Source organism: Lolium rigidum, chromosome 4 (assembly GCF_022539505.1).
Source record: "Lolium rigidum isolate FL_2022 chromosome 4, APGP_CSIRO_Lrig_0.1, whole genome shotgun sequence".
Classification (NCBI taxonomy): domain Eukaryota; kingdom Viridiplantae; phylum Streptophyta; class Magnoliopsida; order Poales; family Poaceae; genus Lolium; species Lolium rigidum.
Genome location: NC_061511.1, coordinates 219,155,279 through 219,179,623, shown reverse-complemented (window position 1 = coordinate 219,179,623; position 24,345 = coordinate 219,155,279).

The following is a 24,345-nucleotide window of genomic DNA, read 5'->3' as shown; positions in this document are numbered from 1 at the left end:
CGGCACACGTCCTGGCTATTGCGAGGGCGTGCCACCTGACCTATAAAACCAACATAGAATCGATTCCCGGAACAACCCTTCTTGGATCGGCAAACCATACCTTACGCACTACTGGATCATTCAACCCGTTTGCAAGGCCTAACCATGCGGATATCAAACTAATCCTTGAAGGACAAGGAACAACCGTAACAGATTAGATCTACTAAATAAAGACCAAGCAAGATGCTGCCCTTACACCTAAGACAGGTGCAAAAGCAGCTAGATATTTAGGGGCAGCATAACTAAGCAAACATATCAGAAAAGTATCAATGTAAGCCCCAAAACATTTATGATAACAGTATTACTCGCCATCAACAAGGCTTCAGTACGAGCAACACAAAACAACGAATAAGCGATATCGCCCGGATCGCAAGATGCGATCCGGGCAGACTAACTGCTTACCCGGAAGAAACCCTCGAAACAAGGGGTGGCGATGCGCCTGGATTGTGTTTGTTGTGAACGTGATCGTCCTCCTTTCTCAATAACCCTAGGTACATATTTATAGTCCGTGGACTTTCTATCTTTGGAATAGACCTAACTGTGTACGAACCAAACTCTATCTCTTAATTCTAAACTAAAATGCGATCTACCATAATGTACAAATATACGGGCAATCTAGCCCAAATTCTCGCACGAGGCCGATTCAGAAACACTTTATGTGCATAACCTCCAAGCCCATCTCAATCACGGCCCATCTTCTGATTTGGCTAAAATCTGGTGATAACATAATCAACATGTAAATATCATGATGATTAATGGAATGCCACTTTTCCAAATGATTGATGTTGAGATTTTTCTTTTCCAGATGGTTTTTGATAACTATACTGCGGCACCTGGTCCCTTTGATGCTTCACCTGCTACATCTCACTCAAGGACAACTCCCGTCGACGATTTTGTTGAAGATTCTTCAAATGTCGACCTTTTGCAAGAGTTGAATGAACTTCGACAGCAACTTCAATCAATGAAGAAGCAAGCTATTGTTGTGATGGACCAGTCTCGAAAATCCTTGGATCGTGAGCGGGCTGCCCTTCAGCAAGCGCAGGAAGCTCTCAAACTGAAAGATGATGCTGCTACCGAGGCTTCACGTGCGTCCCAACGCGAAAATTACATGCTTGACCTTATGGGCGACGCTGGTCAAGATATGTCGGGTACGTGACATTGGTTTTGTCCTTCTCATTCCTCGCGCTCCATATTACTCTGTTCCGACTTTCTTGTTGCGTTCCAGGCTCATTTGTCGACATTGCTGCTGAAGATCAACGCGTGAATGCTCGAGTCGAGATTCTTCACCAACTTTCCCAACAAAGCGGCAGCGACTTTTGGGCAGACATAACCCGTAGTCGCCAGATTGTGCGGTTCCAAGACCGCACGTCCCAGGTTCGAGATTTTTTGGACTCTTGCACCAATATCTTGACTATGGTATATAAGGTGATGTTTCCTCGAAATCTTCAACCTGCGGGTCTTCCTCAATTGATGGACAAATTCAAGAGCGTGGACCAGATTCATCTTTTTGTGAAGGCTCAATTGGTAGCTGGCGCTAAGTTTGCTTTGATTGTGTTGAAAATCTGCTACCCGAAGATGAGCCTGAGCAACATTGTTGATATCGGCCATGCTAAAGTGAGGGAAAAAAGAAGGAACGTCGACAAGATCAACGACAAAGTGACTCCCACAGCTGAAGAAATGCTTGATGATCTTTTGCGGATGGATGCTGGTTTCTTCCGAGAGCACCATTATGTTGACACCTTGGATGTTCCTACTGGAGCCGAAAGAATAAGCATTGATAACTTGATATAGATTTCCATCCTTTTTCTGCTGTCGCACTATAGCTGTAACAAAATTTGTATGTCGCAAGAGTTGCATATATATTGTGTATAAAGCAAAACTTCTGTAAAATTAAGATGATATATGTTTTTTCCCGAGTTTTTGAATGACCCTATGTGTTGTGATTGTATTTTCCCCAAAGCTTTATATTTTGCGGGCGTCGAATATGTTGAAAATTTTGTCGGGTGCAAGCCCCCGAGTATTTTTGCGAGAGAATCATATAGGATCAATATCTTTATTTCAATCATACTATATTGCAGCTTCGCAAGCCCGCCTCATTAAAAACCTTTCAGCCCCACTCGGTGCCCTGAAAGGAAAAGAGTGCGTCTGAAAACTTGCGAGCTATTCAGATACAATGTATATTTACAAAGGCTCTGTCTCGTGATCTTCTAGGCATAGAAGTGTCGCATCTGTGGTACGTTCCATGGGTTCCCTTCTTCAACGCCTGATTTCTTGTCCTTCAGCCTGTAGGCTCCCCCTGGGATAACTTCTGTAACGATGTATGGGCATATCCATGGAGACTCGAACTTTTCGTGGCTGTCCTGGGTGTGCCGAAGAACGAAGTCGCCAACTTGAAAGGACCTTGGCCGCAAACGTCGGCTATGGTAATTCTTCAGGTTTTGTTGATATGTGGTAACCCTCGACAATACCTCGTCCCTGGCTTCATCGAGTGCATCCACATCGTCTTCCATTCCCTTCCTTGAGGTCTCTTCGTCATATTCTGCGACTCTCGGTGAATTATGCTCTATTTCTATCGGCAGCACCGCCTCTGCTCCATGAACTAGAAAAAATGGAGTTTCTTGCGTTGCTGTGTTGGGTGTTGTTCGTATGCTCCAAAGCACACTTGGTAACTCCTCGGCCCAGGTATGTCGAGCTTTTTCCAATGGTGTTAACAGGCGTTTCTTGATGCCATTGCAGATGACGCCGTCTGCTTTTTTGACTTGACCATTGGTTTGCGGGTGCGCCACTGATGCGAAGTGCAGTTTGATGACTACCTCTTAACAATACGCCTTGAACTCTTTGGAGGTGAAGTTGCTGCCATTGTCCGTGACGATGCTGTTTGGAACCCCGAATCGAAAAACTATGCCTTTGATGAAACTCACCACTGACGCTGCATCTACCAAAGTTACTGGTACTGCTTCAATCCACTTGGTGAACTTGTCGACAGCCACCAGCAAATATACGCATCCTCCTGGCCAGGCCTTGTGCAGCTTTCCCACCATGTCGAGCCCCCATTGTGTAAAGGGCCAAGACAGTGGTATTGGCATCAGTTCCGCTGCCGTAGAGTGAGGTTTTGCCGCGAATCTCTGACACGCATTGCACGTGCGAACTATGTCTTTCGCATCCTCTATTGCCGTTAGCCAATAAAATCCTGCTCTGAAAACTTTGGCTGCTATTGCTCGGCTGCTCGCGTGGTGGCCGCAACTCCCTCGTGTACATCCTTCAATATGACCCGTCCTTCCTCGGGTGTTACGCACCTTTGCAATACTCCTGAGATAATTCATTTGTACAACTCCCCTTTAACCACGGTGAAGGCTCTGGATCGTCGGATGACTCGCCTTGCTTCGACCGGATCCTCGGGTATCTCCTTTCTTGTAATATATGCCACATAAACCTGCATCCAAGGAACTTTTATCACCATAACTTCGTGTGGATCTTCTTCATCCCCTGACATGTTTGCCTCTGGCTCTGCTGCAGCCCCCGAGTCTTTCTTGGGTTTCTCCTTCTTCTTCAGCTGCTTCGGCGTTTTCTTCGGCTTGGTAGATCTTTCACTTATCTCTTCCCAAAACACGCCAGGTTGTATTGGCAGGCACTGCGACCCGATGTTTGCCAAAACGTCGGCTTCATCGTTGCTGAGTCTGCTGATATGGTTAACTTCACCGCCGTCAAAGAGTCTTTCGAGTTCATTGTATAATTCCTTGTATGCTATCATGCTGTCATTGACTGCGTCGCACTTGTTCATCACCTGTTGGGCTACCAACTGGGAGTCGCCAAAGATTTGTAGGCGGGTGGCACCGCACACCTTTGCCATCTTCATCCCATGTATAAGTGCTTCATATTCTGCTTCATTATTGGACGCATTAGAGAACGTCATCCGCAGTATGTACTTCATCTTGTCGCCTTGGGGTGATACAAGTATCACGCCTGCTCCAGCTCCCTCCAATCTCTTGGACCCGTCGAAATTCATAGTCCAAGTACTCGATAAATCTGGGGGTCCCGTATTTTGCAGCTCCATCCACTCCGCGATGAAGTCTGGCAGAATCTGCGACTTTATTGCCTTTCTTTTTTCATAAGTGATGTCTCGGGGGGAGAGCTCTATTCCCCAAAGGGAGACACGTCCCGTGGCTTCTGGAGTGTTCAGGATATTGGAGAGAGGTGCTTCGTTGACAACTACTATCGGATGTGCCGAAAAGTAGTGCCGTAATTTTCTTGCCGTTGTGAACACGCCATATGCTAACTTCTGATATTGCGGGTACCGTGGCTTTGATGGCGATAGAACCTCGATGATGAAGTATACTGGCCGCTGAACTCCATGGATTTTTCCTTCTTCTTCCCGTTCCACCACAAGGACCATGCTGACCACTTGAGGTGTGGCCGCGATATATAATAGGAGAGGTTCATTTTCCCTTGGAGCCACTAGTATTGGGGGTGTCGAGATTGTGCGATTGAGATCTTCGAAGGCTCTATCTGCTTCCTCATTCCACTCGAACTTTTTCCCCTTCTTGATCAACGCGTAAAACGGTAACGCTTTTTCTCCCAACCTGGCGACGAATTTGCTTAAAGCTGCGACTCGGCCCATTAGCTGATGTATTTCCTTAAGCTTGGTAGGTTTTCTCATTGTTACGATAGCTTGAATTTTTTCAGGGTTAGCCTCGATTCCTCTTGCTGACACCAAGTACCCGAGGAGTTCTCCCGCAGGAACGCCAAAGGAACACTTCGTCGGGTTTAGCTTGAGGCAGAATTTGTCGAGGTTGTCAAAAGTCTCCTTGATATCATCGATCAGAGACGAACTATGCTTTGTTGTTATGACGACTTCGTCAATGTATACTTGAACGTTTTTTCCAATCTGTGTGGCGAGGCACTTCTGCATCTTCCGCTGGTAAGTGGCACCCGCATTTTTCAACCCGAAGGGCATTGTTCTGTAACAAAACACGCCGTAAGGGGTTATGAAAGCTGTTTTGACTTCGTCTTCTTCTTTTAAGCGGATCTGGTTGTAGCCAGAATACGCGTGCATGAAGGAAAGACGTTCACAGCCTGCCATGGAGTCGATAATTTGATTGATCCTCGGGAGGGGAAAGTGATCCTTCAGACAATGTTTATTGAGACACGTGAAGTCGACGCACATGCGAAGGACCTCAGTGTTTTTCTTCGGGACCAGTACTGGGTTGGCGACCCATGTGGCCTCGGTGTGTAGCTCCTTGATGAAGTTTGCCTCTCTGAGTCGATTAATCTCAGATAGCATTGCTTTGCGGATTGGCTCGGAGAAACGCCGCAAAGGTTGTCGAATAGGTTTGGCTCGTGGATCTAGATTAAGAGGGTGGTCGGCCAGTTCCCTGGGTACTCCTGGCCTGTCAGCTGGACATCATGCAAAGATTTCCAGCGCTCACAGAGGAACTCGACGAGCGCGCTTTCCTATGCGCTATCCATGTTTGTGGCGATAGCTGTCGTCTTCTTGGGATCTGTCGGGTGGATCTGCACTTCCTTGGAGTTTTTGGCGCAGTTGAAAGTTTGCTCCTTAAGTGGCCTTCCTCCGTCAGGTAACACATCATAATCAGTTGTTAATTGTGACGCTGCGTATTATGCTTGCATCCCGAAAGTTTCTCACATTCTGTGGAAGTCTTTGTCACACTTATCTGCTAGAGCAAAACTTCCCTTTACCGTGATTGGGCCATTGGGTCCAGGGATTCTCCACAGTAAATACGTATAATGCGGCACTCCATGAATCTGGCATAGGCGGGTCGTCCCAGTAACGCATGATATTGTGACGGAAAATCTATCACCTCAAACTCCAGCTTCTCCCTCCTGAAATTCTCTCGAGTTCCGAACTGAACGTCGAGATCGATCTTTCCTAGTGGATAGTTCGGCTTCTCCGGTGTAATCCCATGGAAGCGTGTGTCTGTTGGTTTCAAGTTGGACAGAGATATGTTCATATTCCACAATGTGTCTGCGAACATGAGGTTTAGACTGCTTCCACCATCTATGAACACGCGCGAAACGTCGAATCCTGCAATTACAGCTGGCAGGATCATGGCTGATTGTCCTGGCCTTGGAACTTGGGGCGGATGATCCGCTTGGGTGAACCCGATGTCCTCAATTCAGATACTCGATCATTGGTGGAGGCATATTCTCTGCCATGAATACTTGTCGCGAAATCACCTTTTGGGCCCTGTTTGAGGGCCTGCCCATCTGAATCATCGCTACTAATCCATTTGTATCAATGTAGGGACCATTCTGCGGGTTCGCCGCCAGTTGCAGCTGATGTCGATTTTCATTGGTGATTGCGGGTGGAGGTGGAAGGTGAATCTCACTCCTTGGCCCCTGCGGGTGCCCCTGTTTGTTGCCTGTGCGTTGGCATTCCATGCATATATGTGCAAAGCTTAGAAAGTTTGACAGTCCTTCTGAAGATGACCTGACTGTCTTTTACCGTCGTTGTCGAGATAAAAATGCATCTGGCACGGTCCGTTCAGCATATCTTTGGGTGATATATTGTACGGCCTTTGGAAACTTGGCCTATTATTTTGCCTGCTGGAGCTTGGCGCGTCCCTGTGATCATTCGTTGCTCGCTATCTCTTTGGTACTCCTCCCGATTATTTCCTCCACTACTTCCTCGGAAGCCAGCCGCCACTTGGCCAGGACCGTCGTAGTTTGCATACTGACGAGAGAATCGTCGCCTATTTTGATTGTTATTTCTGTTGTGATCCTCCTGTGGTGACCTATGTCATTTATTATGCACGACATCTTCTCCATCTGCCCAGCGATTTGCTATGTCCATAAGCTCGGCAATTGTTCTCGGGTTGGATCGACCCAAGTCCTCGATTAGGTCTTGCCTTTGAATCCCTCCGATAAATGCGTCGATCGCTCTTTCATCAGATACATTCTCCGCCGAATTTTTGATGATGTTCCACCGCTGGATGTACGCTCTCATTGATTCACCATATTTCTGCTTGCACGCCCTTAGTTGCTCTATGGACGCGGGTTTCTTGCACGTGGAGCGGAAATTCTTCACGAACAAGTCCTCGAAAGTTTCCCAGCTGTCGATGGATCCTACTGGCAGTTTCTTGATCCTGGATCTTGCGGCTCCACTAAGATGGACTTGGATGCTCTGCATGGTTGTTGCCCTGGTTCCACCCAACAGTTTCACTGTTTCCAGGTAATTAATTAGCCAGTCTTCAGGATCTTGCAACCCATCAAACTTTTTGTAACTGTCTGGCAACTTGAAGCTAGACGGAACTTTCGTCCTGCCAACTCGTCGAGTGAAACAGGGGAGCCCGCACATATCTTCTTCATCAACTTCTGGCGAGTGTCGCCTGTTTCTATTTTCTCGTGCTCTGTCCACTCGATCTTGCGCCTCTGTATTTCTCGCCATGTCTGCCCGTGGAGGATCTCGCGCCACCGTGGTGGGTCGAGGGCTGTTTCGCCTTGGAGCACTGTTGTGGTGTGCTCGGACTTGCGAATGCTGCTCCCATGACTCCAACTCCTGCCATGGCCATCTGATACAATGGCTCTCTCGGGTCCCCTGCCGGTGGCTTTGATGCTAGTATAAAAGCTTGTGTCGCTATATACCCAGCTTCCGGTGTTTTGGGGATGATATTCCCTCTTGTATCGATCGACATAAATGACATGTCAAGGTTCTGGATCAACTGCTCTCGCTCGTGCTCAGGTAAGTGCGCTAGGCGAGACCTTCCCCTTGCACATGCTGCTCTGTGGTTGGATCCCGAGGTTCCTGATTGTCGACTTAGCTCTGCCCTTCTTCTGCTTGACGCAGAGGCTGCGGCTCTTCTCTTGTCAATTTCAGCTCTCTGTTTTTCGAGTTCTCGTCCAGCACGGGCGAGTTTATATTGGTACTCTTGCAATTCTTCGGTCGTGGCTGTGGTAGTCATCGGCTCCGTGCCATCCATGGCTCTTGTTGCTCTGTCCCAAGCTTCTTGTGGAAGTTGCAACCTCTGGCGAGGGTTGGTCCCAACATATTTGTTTCCCAAACTTCGCGTGAGATTAGCGGGATCGACGTATGGATTTCCCAGATCATCGAAAGCCTTCGAAGTTTCATCCGCTTGACGACTTGAATCTCCAATTGCGCAGACTTGATGATATATTGGAATTTCATCTTCTTCTTCAGGTTCGGTGACACCATCGTGTAGACCGGCAAAGACCTCCCGAACAGAAGTAGATCTGTCGATGAAGTCGAAGCTGTCGACGCTATCTGAGTCGCTGCTTATATTTGAGTCCGCAGATGACCCGAAGGACATGCTGCGGAAGATATCAGCGAGTTTTCCGCTTGACGCGGGTTTGGTGAAGCTTGACGGCGAGATCTCTTCGTCGCCTGACTCGAACGATGATGATGATTCTGAAAAGTCAGAATCGACCGCGAACGATCCCGAAGAATTCGGTATCGTGAGACGGTGTGATCCTTCTTTTCCGACGCGGAAGTGGAAGCTCCCGAACGTCATCTCCATGGGCTCTTCCAGATACGCATATGCATCCACACGGGAGGGCGGGTGAGGAACAAAATCAATGAGACCAGTTTCGATCTGTTTACCTCCATCCATCGCGTTGCTTGCCACCGAAGATGTCGACGATGTTGCCAATGATGTTGACGATGCCATCGAGATCAGCTCCTTGTCGCCTCTAGTTCCCACAGACGGCGCAAATTGACAAGGGATTAACTTCTTGTCAATGCCTACAAGTTGTAGACTTGGGTTTTCGTGAAAGTAGAGGGCAAGTAGATCTCGAAGGTTTCAACCGAAAAGGTGCTCGACTGCTAAAAAGTTAGGGTTTGTTGACACTGAGATTGATCCTTTCTTTGTCTCTCGACTCCCCCTTATATAGGAGGCAAAGCCGAGGTTTTCGTATTACATAAGTTACAAACTTCGGGAGACTCTTTGAGTTTGACCCGTAAAGTTACACAACTCTTTATTCCTAATCTATCTCTTCTTGCCATAGTCGATGCTTTAGTGGGCTTCCGTGCTTCATAATCTTCGGGTTATGGACCTTCAATAAACCTCGGATACTATCTTCGGCAGGCCCATCCGAAATGCCTATATCAACGATGGTGGTGCTGCGTGGAGAAGGCGCAGGGACGACCGCGCTACCATTAAGGAACAGCTGCCTCGTGCTGTTTACGGAGATGACACGGCGACCCTGTGCTGGCCACGTTATAGTAGTTGGTATGATCTATGTGTTTGAAGGACCGGGACACGAATAATAATATACGGCGATCATGTACATGTGGGCGTACAGTCTGAAGTAGGTTCGCATGACAAACAAGTGCTCCATAGGTCAACTCCGACAAATGATATCTATAATATATATAAAGTTGATCCGCACTATCTTTATTTAATGTTTGCAAGCTCTTCCTAGAATGAGCCACATCATCTATATTATTTCTAGCCGTTAGATCGTCATCTAACCATCATGCGGTTTCTCTAGCCATTGGCTTTCTTGCTTGCCCAGCCCACATTGATACATGTTGAACGCATCACACAACAACTCAATAGTCTCATCGGATTCTCATCCCTCCATCTCCACTTCATTCGGTAACGATTTCCCTTCCATTAAGCAATTCATAATCTCACTAAACTTCCTCTTTTGGTCTCCCGCATGATTTATTATCTCCACTCATCGCCCAACTCTCTCTCTTCTATCTGCCGGGTCCTTTTTAATCTCCTCTTCCTGCAAGCTTCATTTTCATTTTATGTCTTCCTACAGGGAACTGAGACTAGAGATCGATCCGAAGGCAAGAGGACAAAAGTGTTGGAAAATATCATAGAGAGAGCAGTGGATCTGGGAGGTACTAGAAGTATCGAGAATGTCATAGATCGAGAAAGCAACATGGTAACAATTTTCTTCACTTGCATCTGAGTTATGCGGTCTGACCAAGTGGTCCTTTAGTTCCATTTCTTACGTATGCGTTTTACAGTCTAGACTGAAACGAGTTTATATTTATTTTCATAAAAGAATCCAATTATTAGTGAAGCAAATGTTCCTTAACCTGCCTATCAGTTCCGTAAGTTAGTTCACCTGATTTGTTTCCTCAAATTTGTACAATTCTTACTTTTCCATCTGCGGCCACGACTTATTATGTGTTCTAATTTGATTGTCTGTATTGCAGATTGCCTAGGACTACTACGAAATGATTGAGAAAAATAGCCGTTTCATCTATACATCTATATGTGTTCATCTTCTTTTTTCTGAATTTTTTTTATGTTATAATAGTAATATGTGTTGTTCAAATTCTCTAAAATTTTTGTGCACCATATAAGAACTTGTTCTTACTGTACAACACGTACTCGACTTCTGTTTAGCACTCCAATGGAGAAAATAAAGTACAAGATGATTGTGCAATCAAACTATAATATCTATAAAGTTGATCTGCACTATCTTCATTTAATGTTTGCAAGCTCTTCCTAGAACGAGCCACATCATCTATATTATATCTAGCCATTAGATCATCATCTAACCATCATGCGGTGTCTCTAGCCATTGGCTTTCTTGCTTGCCCAGCCCACATTGATACATGTTGAACGCATCACACAACAACTCAATAGTCTCATCGGATTCTCATCCCTCCATCTCCACTTCATTCGGTAACGATTTCCCTTCCACTAAGCAATTCATAATCTCACTGAACTTCCTCTTTTGGTCTCCCGCATATTTTGTTATCTCCACTCATCGCCCAACTCTCTCTCTTCTACCTGCCGGATCCTTTTTAATCTCCTCTTCCTGCAAGCTTCATTTTCATTTTATGTCTTCCTACAGGGAACTGAGACTAGAGATCGATCCGAAGGCAAGAGGACAAAAGTGTTGGAAAATATCATAGAAAGAGCAGTGGATCTGGGAGGTACTAGAAGTATCGAGAATGTCATAGATCGAGAAAGCAACATGGTAACAATTTTCTTCACTTGCATCTGAGTTATGCGGTCTGACCAAGTGGTTCTTTAGTTCCATTTCTTACGTATGCGTTTTACAGTCTAGACTGAAACGAGTTTATATTTATTTTCATAGAAGAATCCAATTATTAGTGAAGCAAATGTTCCTTAACCTGCCTATCAGTTCCGTAAGTTAGTTCACCTGATTTGTTTCTTCAAATTTGTACAATTCTTACTTTTCCATCTGCGGCCACGACTTATTCTGTGTTCTAATTTGATTGTCTGTATTGCAGATTGCCTAGGACTACTACGAAATGATTGAGAAAAATAGCCGTTTCATCTATACATCTATATATGTTCATCTTCTTTTTTCTGAGATTTTTTATGTTATAATAGTAATATGTGTTGTTCAAATTCTCTACATTTTTTGTGCACCATATAAGAACTTGTTCTTACTGTACAACACGTACTCGACTTCTGTTTAGCACTCCAATGGAGAAAATAAAAGTACAAGATGATTGTGCAATCAAATGTTATGTCTTAATCGGAAATTGACAAGCCAATATTTAATATTTTTCATACTTCTGCTGCCCACATGTTTTTAATTATAAACATCTGCCAATGATATATGTTCTATATATTCCCGCAGCAACGCGCGGGGGATCACCTAGTTTATTAATATGCCGGTGTCAGTTTATGCTCTAGAAGGTTTTATTAATCTGCTTAGATAATTGTACTCTATAAGTCACTATCAAAATATTTGTTAGGTCATAGGTAAAGGTATTTAGCGACACGAAAATATAGATGGACATATGCACAAAAATATACATATACATTGAAAATTAAATCAAAGAGACATTTGTTTTTCTTACAAGCATAGCTAGTTCCATAAATTGTTATGGGGTGATCATTTGAAAATAAAACTAATGTAATTTTTGTTTCAACTTCGTCACAAAATGCATTTTAAGTTTGGCACAACAAAGTATGTTTATAAATTGTGTATATATAATGAATTACACATTAATTAATATATAACAAAATGGTTAAGTGGTTAGTATGCCATAAAAGAATACACCCATTAAGAATGTATGACATAAATAAGCTATAAAGATGTATACATGTTTAGTATATTTTTGCATCTCTTGTTGCTCCTAGATTTGTGCACTAGTAGAGAAAACGCTACCAGTCGCGTGTGAATATCAGCTATCAGTCGCATTATTGACTAGGTAGAAGGCTTGTGCAACCAGCGCGACCACTACAAGAAATCTTGTGACTTGCGACCCTCCATATTGGTCGCTGAAAGGTCGTTGTGCGCCATCTGTGACCACGCCGTGACCAATAATTGTTGGTCGCCAGTTGAGCGTCACTGATGGCGCACGGCGACCTTTTTATTTAAATGGTCGTAATCCTCTACGACCAAAATGGATGGTCGTAGATTCGATGACCGAAATGTTGGTCACGAGCTGGCCTGCATGTCCACGTCAGATCCAACGTGGCAAATCCTACGTGGCAGATCGGTGACCAAACCAAATGGTCGTGCATCGAAATCAGCCCAGTCTAGTCCTGCCATTTATATGGGCCGAATTCAAAGTTACGGCCCATTTCTATTTTTTTCCCACTGAAATCTGTTCGGTTTATTGGGCCAGGCCCACACTTTTGGCCTTCTTACTTTCTTGGCCTTGGCCATTTTATGCTTACTGTTCTTTATGGGCCTTGGCCATTTAAGAGTCCATTTTCTTTTTGGGCCAAGGCCTTTTTACTCTCTATTTTCTTTTCGGGCTTTGGCCTTTTGGCAGTCCATTTATTTTTGTCCATTGAATCTTTTGCAGTCCAATTCTTTTGTATTTTTCTAATTTTATATTCAATATTCCTGAATATTTGTTTGGGCCGTGGCCTTTTAACAGCCCAGATTTTTGTTCCAATAGTATTTGGACTATGGCCTTTTAGCAGCCCAGATTTTTGGTCCAATATTGGTCCAGAAGTTTGGGCCATAGTTTATACAGTAAACTTATCTCAGTACATATCAATTGTAACAAATCATAACAGCAGACAGTAAATAATCAGAACAGATCAGTAGCAGTAATTTATCCATCAGGTTCAGAACAGAGATCTCACAGATTACAACACATGTACCAGGTAGATCAACCACACTAGTACCAAATGTAAAATGGAGATCAACTACCAAAATGCCCAGCTCACAGGTCGGTACCAAAATACTTCCAGGTCCATTAGTTCAGAGTGGTGCTAACATGTAGTATATATGGGACAAAAAATCAAAATGCTCCAAGCATATGCAAAGAACCACCAGAACCTGTAGCCACGACCTCCCAGACATCATGGCAATCAAACGAGCAAACTTCGCATCAGTTTCCTCCCCCTTCATGCGCAACACCTCATACTCCTTGTCACGTATAGCTTGGGCAGATGCAGCTTCTTCCGCCTTCTTCTTGAGTTCAGATAGCTCCTCTCGCATAGCTTGGCCTTGGTGCTGTGACCTCTCCAGCTGCCCCGCCTGCAGATCAATGACTTGGGCAACCACAGCAGGATCTGATCTGCTGGTCTGGTTTGTAGAAGAGCTTGTCTTGAGGCCAACATTGAGAAGGAATGTACTTGAAGGACACTTCTTCACCAGTATTTCCTCCACTACCGCAGTAGCTGATTTTGGCTCCTCACCTTCTGGTACCAGTGCATCTCTGATCTCCATTTCAGCCTGCACTACAACAAAGCACTGAATCAGTACACTAAAACTCGAAAGTAACGTGACAGGACAACATATAAGCAAGTAGGTGAAGTAACATATGACTTGAACAAACAGACTGCAAAGTGAGACTTACTATGGCCCTCTTAACCGGCTCCGAGTAACCGTCCTTCTTGCTATTGTGTGTCGCTTTGAACATGTCAATAGCAGACATGACTTCACCTTTTCTTTCCTCTTTCTGAAATGTTATCCAGAAAATCAAACGATGAGCCTTTTTGCAACTGGGTATATGTAAACAGCAGCACATACATCAGGACAAATACAAAATAGAAAAATAAGCATGTTCTTACAATTGCATAGATATGTGCACCACAGGACCGCGATCCAGTTTTCTGCTGGAACTGAACTTTTTCTCGGTTACTCTTGTTACTCTCGCAGGTTTTCTTGCAAATAAGTAAACAATATATTAGAGCATGCATAACTAAACAGCAGCAGAAACATCAGGGCACATACATCTAAAAAAGACAAGGCATTTGTACAGGAATACCTTGTGCCTTGGAGTAGACCACAGCTTCACCAGATTCTGCCACTCACCATCAGGCATGCCTTCAACCGGATACTTAATGCCCACTTGATTTACGGTTATGTTGTCAAAATATGTCCTTTTGATCTTGTGGCGCATGTTCTTGGTTCTTTTCTACAGCATGTCAGTGCATGCCGACTTCACAATCACGTGACTCGGTGTCCATGTCGAAGTTGGCCTACCAAGACAAAGCAAACAAGAAAATACATCGATATCTTGCTGTCAAACTCTGAATCAACAAACAAGACTGAAAATAGTCATAATAGCCAGAATGGCAGCAGTAATAGACACAAACTGTAGTATAATAGGAAACAAAGAACTTACAGCTACTTTTCCAATGTAGTTCTTCATGATGTTTTTGTCCCTCTTGTAATCCTTGAAATGTGGCAGAACCGGTGCATGGCTTCTTGCAATGAGGCCACCTTCGGTTGCAAGCTTTGCAGCCTGCAAAGGATTTTCTGGGCACTTCATGCCTTCAGGAATGTGGATAATCACCTTGGTGCCCAGCGACTTTGTCATCCTCTCTAGCCCTGAGCCCTTCCTTTTGGTGTTGACCACAACAACTGCCCCTGAAAAGGAAACATAAAGAAGTCATGACTTCTTATCCATTACACATGAGAAATGCATTATAAAGAAAGGAATCAATATGGTTCAGATGATATACTAAATTTTCAGAGAACAAACTTGCCTTCATCATCATCAGCATCAGCGTGATCTTCAGCATCATCATCACCATACACCGGTCGCTCGGTTGGTCGCTCAGTTTGTTCAGACAAGGCTGGCTGACTCCTGGCTCTTGTTGTAACAGGGCTAAGCTGGAGGGCTCTTGTTGTAACGGGGCTAAGCTGGAGGCTCATGTTCCTTTCTTCACCCAAGGGCAGCTGCATATCATCCATCTGCTGTGAGCTTTCTCGGTCGTTGTGCTGAAGGATTTCTTCATGGTTGGTTACATTCGCTGCCTTTGACCTTGTGACTCGAGTGGGAGCAGACTCTTCAACTTCCAGCATCCTCTTTGACCCTCCTGGAGGTACAACAAATACTCTTGATGGACCCATTGTAGTAGCTGTTTCTGGGCTCTTCCTCGTCGAGCTTGTCTTCTTAACGGCGCTCTTCTTCTTCTTCTTAACACCACTCTTCTTCCTCCTAGAAACCTTCTGGGCCTCATAATAAATAGTAAGGACAACGGCATTAGATCAGAAGTTAGAAAACTATATGCATACAATGAAATAAAAACAAAGCAAACATATTCAAGTACTCCCACCCCTCCAAACAAGACAAGAGTTTGCACCTTAACATTTTTATCCACTACATTGTCCTCAACCTCCTCTCCATCAATAACTTCATCATCTCTAGGATTGTAGTCTGAGCTCTCCCCTTGTGTTATGGCAGATGCTGCATCACTTGTAATTGTGCTACCTTCTGGACAATCATTCGACTTCCTAAGCATTGATGCTATTGCGCCAATGCCTAGGGATTGGAAAATGCGGTTGTTCCTCATCATGGTTCTAGCCCTAATCTTCTCGATTTACGTGAGTGGCGCTTCTTTACATTAATAAATTGTAACCATTAGATGAATGGTTGAAATGCATAGGAAGCAAGACAACTCAAACAGCTAAGGTAGCATACCAGTTTTTAGTTTCATTTAGTCCTAGTAGATTATTTAAGGTGACAGTTTATTCAGACAAACAATTCATTTCTATTACTACAACATCACAAGCATAAGCTAGGCACATTTGTATACTTGGCAGCATGAGCATAAGCATAAGCAGTAGATTCTTTAATCCTAGCAGCATAAGCACAAGGAGGAGGTAGCATACCAGCCGGTTGCCTCTTATGTGCCATCCTTGTCATGGCTAATCTTGAGGGGTTGGACTTGTGCTTGTTAGCTTGCAAAACAGAATGAGAACAAATTAGATACACACCATATGAATGCAAACAAAGAACCAGAGCATATCCATAATTTGGCATGTCATGAATATGTTTATCTAGATCATCTATTTAATTTACCAGTACTTCCTATGTATGATGTAGATTAATTTCATCAATCATGATAATCAGACATGGACCCGTAATAAACAATCATCGCTTAATGAACAAACATCCATGTCATGTCAAGTCCAGTTAGGAGTAACAGCAAGCTCTGAAAAATAAACTGGTTTGTAGTGCATCTTCACCTGGTTCTCTTTGATATTGTCCTTGAAACTGTTCCGCTACAGCTCGTCCTACAGCGCCACAAACCTTAATCTTCTTACCTAGCGAAGTGGCAAGTGAGAATCATTAGACAACAACTATGCATGCAGCAATAACATTAGAGCCGCCACCGATAAAAAATATTAACACATTAGAGCAACCATAATTGATGCAGTAATGTAGTGGCAGAACAATGATGAAGTTATCACATATTAGATCAACCATAGTTGTATGTACGTTGAATTCATCTTACAGGAAGAAGTTGATTGCAGCTACTGAATTTCCAAAGCACAGAAACAACTGATCAATCAAAGCTAGATACAGGGTGCAAGAAGTTTAACTACGAAAATTTGAGCTTCACATAAGTAATACAGATTACCAACCATGCACAGCTCTATCCAACAACTGCAGTCTCATTGATGAAATGCAACAAGAACAACAGTCTCAGGTAACACAAATCAAGAAGGATTGATGCCAAATCAGTACAAGGAGAAGTACTATATGTTCAAGATGTCTCACAAAAACATCAGTCTCAGGTAATATAGCAGTCTCAGGTAATAACAAATCAAGAAGGATGTGATGACCCTGCATACCACTGCATGTTGTAGTATGCCAGTCGTTGACATAACATGTGCGAAGTACCAATTCGCAAATATTACATCCCTCAGAGTAGTACAACAGAACATAACTGGTCCATAACTCATACATTTATTATTACACATCATCACGGAGTTCCTCCTGGGTCCAGAGAAGAATACTCCTGGGTTCCAGGTGAACCCGACTTAACTTACAATATAGAAGTCTTAGCAGGTCATACATTTATTCTACTTGAGCAGTGTAGTACTAGAGTGTTCGCACTGCTCGGTTCTCACTACTACTCTATCCTAGGTTTGTTCTCCCTCGGTACTGTCCCCGCCTCCGTAGACTATGAGGTAGTCTACTCCTTCTGCGCCTCCGGAGAGGTCTGGTTCTTCATAGCAGATCCCATCTGCTCCTTCTTGGTCGTCGGTGTCCTCCTGACGGTTCAGGCAATCTAAGCAGGGGATTATAAGAGGTATGAGTACGAGCGTACTGATGTCTACGGGTGCTTCTATTCTTGTAGACAGTGTTGGGCCTCCAAGAGCAGAGGTTTGTAGAACAGCAGCAAGTTTCCCTTAAGTGGATTACCCAAGGTTTATCGAACTCAGGGAGGAAGAGGTCAAAGATATCCCTCTCAAGCAACCCTATAATCACAAAGCAAGAAGTCTCTTGTGTCCCCAACACACCAAATACACTTGTCAGATGTATAGGTGTACTAGTTCGGCGAAGAGATAGTGAAATACAAGTAATATGGATGTATATGAGTGGTAATAGCAATCTGAATAAAATATGGCAGCGAGTAAACATGCAACAGAACAGTAAGTAAACGGTGTTTGCAGTATTGGAAACAAGGCCCAGGGATCATACTTTCACTAGTGGACACTCTCAACATTGATCGCATAATAAATACTTCCTCTCATATGTGCTACATACACTCTTGTTTGATAATGAACATCATTTGTTGCGTAGGATTACACGAACCCTCAATGCCGGAGTTAACAAGCTCCACAACATTCAATATTCATGTTTAAGTAACCTTAGAGCATAATAGATCTTTGCAAGATAAACCAAGAACTAACATAGTGCACACACTCGTCCACATTACACTATGAAGGAGGAATAGATCACATCAATACTATCATAATGATAATTAACTCCACAATCTACAAGAGATCATGATCATAGCCTACGACAAGAACCACCCGGTGCACACACTAGTCACCTTTACACCATGCGGGAGGAATAGACTACTTTAATAACATCACATGAGTAGCACACAACTAGTAGCGATACAAAGCTCATCATATGGATCTCAATCATGTAAAGCAGCTCATGAGATCATTGTATTGGAGTACGAGAGAGAGATTAACCACATAGCTACGGTAGAGCCCTCAGCCCCGGGGAGAACTACTCCCTCCTCATCATGGGAACAACGATGGCGGTGAAGATGGCGGTGGAGATGGCTTCCGGGGCAATTCCCGTCCCGGCGGCGTGCCGGAACAGAGACTTCTGTCCCCCGAATTGGAGTTTCGCGATGTGGCGGCGCCCCAGTAGTCTTTCTGGAGTTTCGTCAAGTGGTACGGTGTTTTTAGGTCACGAGGGGTTAAGTAGGCGAAGAGGCGGCATCAGAGGGGCACCAGGGCGCCCTCCCCATAGGTCGGCGCGGCCAGGGGCCTGCCCGCGCGGCCGTGTGGTGTCGGGGCCCTGGGCCTCCTCTCCGTCTCCCCTTCGGTGTTCTGGAGCCTTCCGGGAAAAATAAGAGGTTTGGCGTTGATTTCGTCCAATTCCGATAATATTGCCCGAACAGCCTTTCTGGAACCAAAAAAACAGCAGAAAACAGCAACTGGCCTTTCGGCATCTCGTCAATAGGTTAGTTCAGGAAAACGCATAATAATGACATATAATGTGTATAAAACATGTAGGTATCATCAATAAAGTAGCATGGAACATAAGAAATTATAGATACGTTTGAGACGTATCAAGCATCCCTAAGCTTAGTTCCTACTCGTCCTCGAGTAGGTAAACGATAACAATGATAATTTCTTAAGTGACATGCCATCATAACCTTGATCATACTATTGTAAGCACATGTAATGAATGCGAGAGATCAAAACAATGGTAAATGACATGAGTAAACAAATGAATCATATGACAAAGACTTTTCATGAATAGTACTTTCAAGACAAGCATCAATAAGTCTTGCATAAAAGTTAACTCATAAAGCAATAAATTCAAAGTAAAGGCATTGAAGCAACACAATGGAAGATTAAGTTTCAGCGGTTGCTTTCAACTTGTAACATGTATATCTCATGGATAGTTGTCAATGCAAAGTAATATAATAAGTGCAATATGCAAGTATGTAGGAATCTATGCACAGCTTCACACAAGTGTTTGCTTCTTGGGATGGAGAGAAATAGGTGAACTGACTCAACATAAAGGTAAAAGAATGGTCCTTCAAAGAGGAAAGCATCGATTGCTATATTTGTGCTAGAGCTTTGATTTTGAAAACATCAAGAGAGCATAAAGTTTTGAGAGGTGTTTGTTGTTGTCAACGAATGGTAGCGGGTACTCTAACTACCTCATCAACCAGACTTTCAAGAGCGGCTCCCATTTTATTTTATTTTTGGGTGGCACTCCTTCCAACCTTTGCTTTCACAAACCATGGCTAACCGAATCCTCGGATGCCTGCCAACAATCTCATACCATGAAGGAGTGCCCTTTTATTTTAGTTTTATTTAGATGACACTCCTCCCCACCTTTGCTTTCTCAAGCCATGGCTAACCGAATCCTTCGGGTGCCGTCCAACAATCACATACCATGGAGGAGTGTCTATTTTTGTTAATTAATTTGGGACTCGGGAATCCCATTGCCAGCTCTTTTTGCAAAATTATTGGATAAGCGGATGAAGCCACTAGTCCATTGGTGAAAGTTGCCCAACAAGATTGAAAGATAAACACCACATACTTCCCCATGAGCTATTAAACATTGACACAAATCAGAGGTGATAAGTTTTGAATGGTTTAAAGGTAGCACTCAAGCAATTTACTTTGGAATGGCGGAGAAATACCATGTAGTAGGTAGGTATGGTGGACACAAATGGCATGAATATTGGCTCAAGTATTTGGATGCATGAGAAGTATTCCCTCTCAATACAAGGTTTAGGCTAGCAAGGTTATTTGAAGCAAACTCAAGTATAAAATGGTGCAGCAAGACTCACATATAAACATATCGTAAGCATTATAAGACTTTACATCGTCTCCTTGTTGTTCAAACACCTCAACCAGAAAATATCTAGACTTAGAGAGACCAATCATGCAAACCAAATTTTAACAAGCTCTATGTAATTATTCATTAATGGGTACAAGGTACATGATGCAAGAGCTTAAACAAGATCTATATGAGCACAACAATTGCCAAGTATCACATTATTCAAGACATTATACCGATTACTACATGTAGCATTTCCCGTTTCCAACCATATAACAATTAACGAAGCAGTTTCAACCTTTGCCATGAAAATTAAAAGCTAAGAACACATGTGTTCATACGAACCAGCGGAGCGTGTCTCTCTCCCGAACAATCATTTATTCAAACAAAAACAAAAACATACAGATGATACGTCTCCAACGTATCGATAATTTCTTATGTTCCATGCTACTTTATTGATGATACCTACATGTTTTATGCACATTATATGTCATATTTATGCATTTTCTGGAACTAACCTATTAACAAGATGCCGAAGAGCCGCTTCGTTGTTTTCTCGCTGTTTTTGGTTTCAGAAATCCTAGTAAAGAAATATTCTCGGAATTGGACGAAACTTTCGCCCGGGGTCCTATTTTTGCACGAAGCTTCCAGAAGACCGAAGACCTAACGAAGTGGGGCCACGAGGAGGCCGGGAGGGTGGCCGGCGCGGCCCGGGCCTTGGCCGCGCCGACCTGCCCCCGGGCCCCTCGTGTGGCCCCCGCGTTGACCCTCCGCCTACTTAAAGCTTCCGTCGCGAAACCCCCGCATCCGAGAGCCACGATACGGAAAACCTTACTGAGACGCCGCCGCCGCGAATCCCATCTCGGGGGATTCTGGAGATCGCCTCCGGCACCCTGCCGGAGAGGGGATTCATCTCCCGGAGGACTCTACACCGCCATGGTCGCCTCCGGAGTGATGAGTGAGTAGTCCACCCCTGGACCATGGGTCCATAGCAGTAGCTAGATGGTCGTCTTCTCCTTGTTGTGCTTCATTGTTGGATCTTGTGAGCTGCCTAACATGATCAAGATCATCTATCCGTAATTCTATATGTTGTGTTTGTCGGGATCCGATGGATAGAGAGTACTATGATTATGGTGATTATCAATCTATTGTTCATGTGTTGTTTATGATCTTGCATGCTCTCCGTTATTAGTAGAGGCTCGGCCAAGTTTTTACTCTTAACTCCAAGAGGGAGTATTTATGCTCGATAGTGGGTTCATGCCTCCATTGAATCCGGGACGATGACGGAAAGTTCTAAGGTTGTGGATGTGCTTGTTGCCACTAGGGATAAAACATTGATGCTATGTCTAAGGATGTAGTTGTTGATTACATTACGCACCATACTTAATGCAATTGTCCGTTGCTTTGCAACTTAATACTCGGAGGGGGTTCGGATGATAACCTCGAAGGTGGACTTTTCGAGCATAGATGCGGTTGGATGGCGGTCTATGTACTTTGTCGTAATGCCCAATTAAATCTCACTATATTTATCATATCATGTATATGCATTGTTATGCCTTTCTCTATTTGTCAATTGCCCGACTCGTAATTTGTTCACCCAACATGCTTTTATCTTATGGGAGAGACACCTCTAGTGAGCTGTGGACCCCGGTCCTATTCTTTACATAGCATACAATCTACTGCAATTGTGTTTACTTGTTTTCTTTGCAAACATCTTCCACTCGATACGTTTAATCCTTTGTTACGGCAAGCCGGTGAGATTGACAACCTCACCGTTTCGTTGGGAAAAAGTACTTGGGTTGTGTTGTGCGGGTTCCGCGTTGGCGCCGGAATCCCCGGTGTTGCGCCGCATCACATTTCGCGACCATCAACCTTCAACGTGCTTCTTGGCTCCTACTCGGTTCGATTAAACCTTGGTTTCATACTGAGGAAACTTGCTTCTATACGCATCATACCTTCCACTTGGGGTTCCCAACGGACGTGTGCATCTACGCGTATCAAGCTAAATTTACGGCGCCGTTGCTGGGGAGATCAAGACACGCCTGCAAGGGGAGTCTCCACTTCTCAATCTCTTTACTTTGTTATTGTCTTGCTTTATTTTATTTACTACTTTGTTTGCTGCACCTAAACAAAACACAAAAAAATTAGTTGCTAGTTTTACTTTATTTACTTGTCTTGCTCTCTATATCAAAAACACAAAAAAATTAGTTACTTGCATTTACTTTATCTAGTTTGTTTTATTTACCGTTGCTAAAATGAATACTCCTGAAAATACTAAGTTGTGTGACTTCACAAATGCAAATAATAATGATTTCCTATGCACACCTATTGCTCCACCTGCTACTACAGCAGAATTCTTTGAAATTAAACCTGCTTTACCTGAATTTGGTTATGAGAGATCAATTTTCTGGTGTTAGTTCGATGATGCTCGCTGCCCATCTCAATAATTTTGTTGAACTTTGTGAAATGCAAAAGTATAAAGATGTAGATGGTGATATTATTAAATTGAAAGTGTTTCCTTTCTCATTAAGAGGAAGAGCTAAAGATTGGTTGCTATCTTTGCCTAAGAATAGTATTGATTCATGGACTAAATGCAAGGATGCTTTTATTGGTAGATATTATCCTCCCGCTAAAATTATATCTTTGAGAAGTAGCATAATGAATTTTAAGCAATTAGATACTGAACATGTTGCTCAAGCTTGGGAGAGAATGAAAACTTTGGTAAAGAATTGCCCAACCCATGGACTGACTACTTGGATGATCATCCAAACCTTCTATGCCGGACTAAATTTTTCTTCGCGGAATTTATTGGATTCAGCTGCTGGAGGTACCTTTATGTCCATCACATTGGGGCGGCTACAAAACTTCTTGATGATATGATGATAAATTACTCCGAATGGCACACGGAAAGAGCTCCACAAGGTAAGAAGGTAAATTCGTTGAAGAAACCTCTTCCTTGAATGATAAGATTGATGTGATTATGTCTATGCTTGTGAATGGTAGATCTAATGTTGATCCAAATAATGTTCCTTTAGCTTCATTGGTTGCTCAAGAAGAAAATGTTGATGTGAATTTCATTAAAAATAATAATTTCAACAACAATGCTTATAGGAACAACTCGGTAATAACTATAGGCCATATCCTTCTGCTAATGGTAATGGTTATGGTAATTCTTATGGGAATTCTTACAATAATAATAGGAGTGTACCCTCTGGTCTTGAAGCCATGCTTAAAGAATTTATTAGTACACAAACCGCTTTTAACAAATACGTTGAGGAAAAGCTTGATAAAATTGATACTATTGCTTCTAGAGTTGATAGACTTGCCTCCGATGTAAATCTTTTAAAATTGAAAGTTATGCCTAATAATGATATTGATAATAAGATTACTACTACAGCAAATGCCATCCAAGTTAGAATTAATGAGAATATAAGATTAATGGCTGAACTGCGTGCTAGGTGGGATAGAGAAGAAAATGAAAAACTAGCTAAAGAGAATAATGTAGCTAAAGTTTGGACTATTACCACCACTAGTAATGCTAATTCTTCACATGTTGCTGCACCTCCTACTATCAATGGTAAAATAATTGGTGTTGGCAATGTTTCTACTCCTAGTGCAAAGCGTACAAAACTGCACTGAAAGTGCTAAAGCTACGAAAGCGCTTGTGATAAAGCTGCTGAAATTTTTTCCAACCTTGGGAATAATGATCCCATTGCTGTAGCTCATAATGATTTAGATTTTGATAATTGCCACATCTCTGAAGTTATAAAGTTCTTACAAAAACTTGCTAAAAGTCCTAATGCTAGTGCTATAAATTTAGCCTTTACAAAACATATTACAAATGCTCTCATAAAAGCTAGAGAAGAGAAACTAAAACTTGAAACTTCTATTCCTAGAAAGTTAGAAGATGGTTGGGAGCCCATCATTAAAATGAAATTTAATGACTTTGAATGTAATGCCTTATGTGATCTTGGTGCAAGTATTTCTGTTATGCCTAAAAAGATTTATGATATGCTTGACTTGCCACCATTGAAGAATTGTTATTTGGATGTTAATCTTGCCGATAATGTCAAAAAGAAACCTTTGGGGAGGATTGATAATGTGCATATTACGGTTAACAATAACCTTGTCCCCGTTGATTTTGT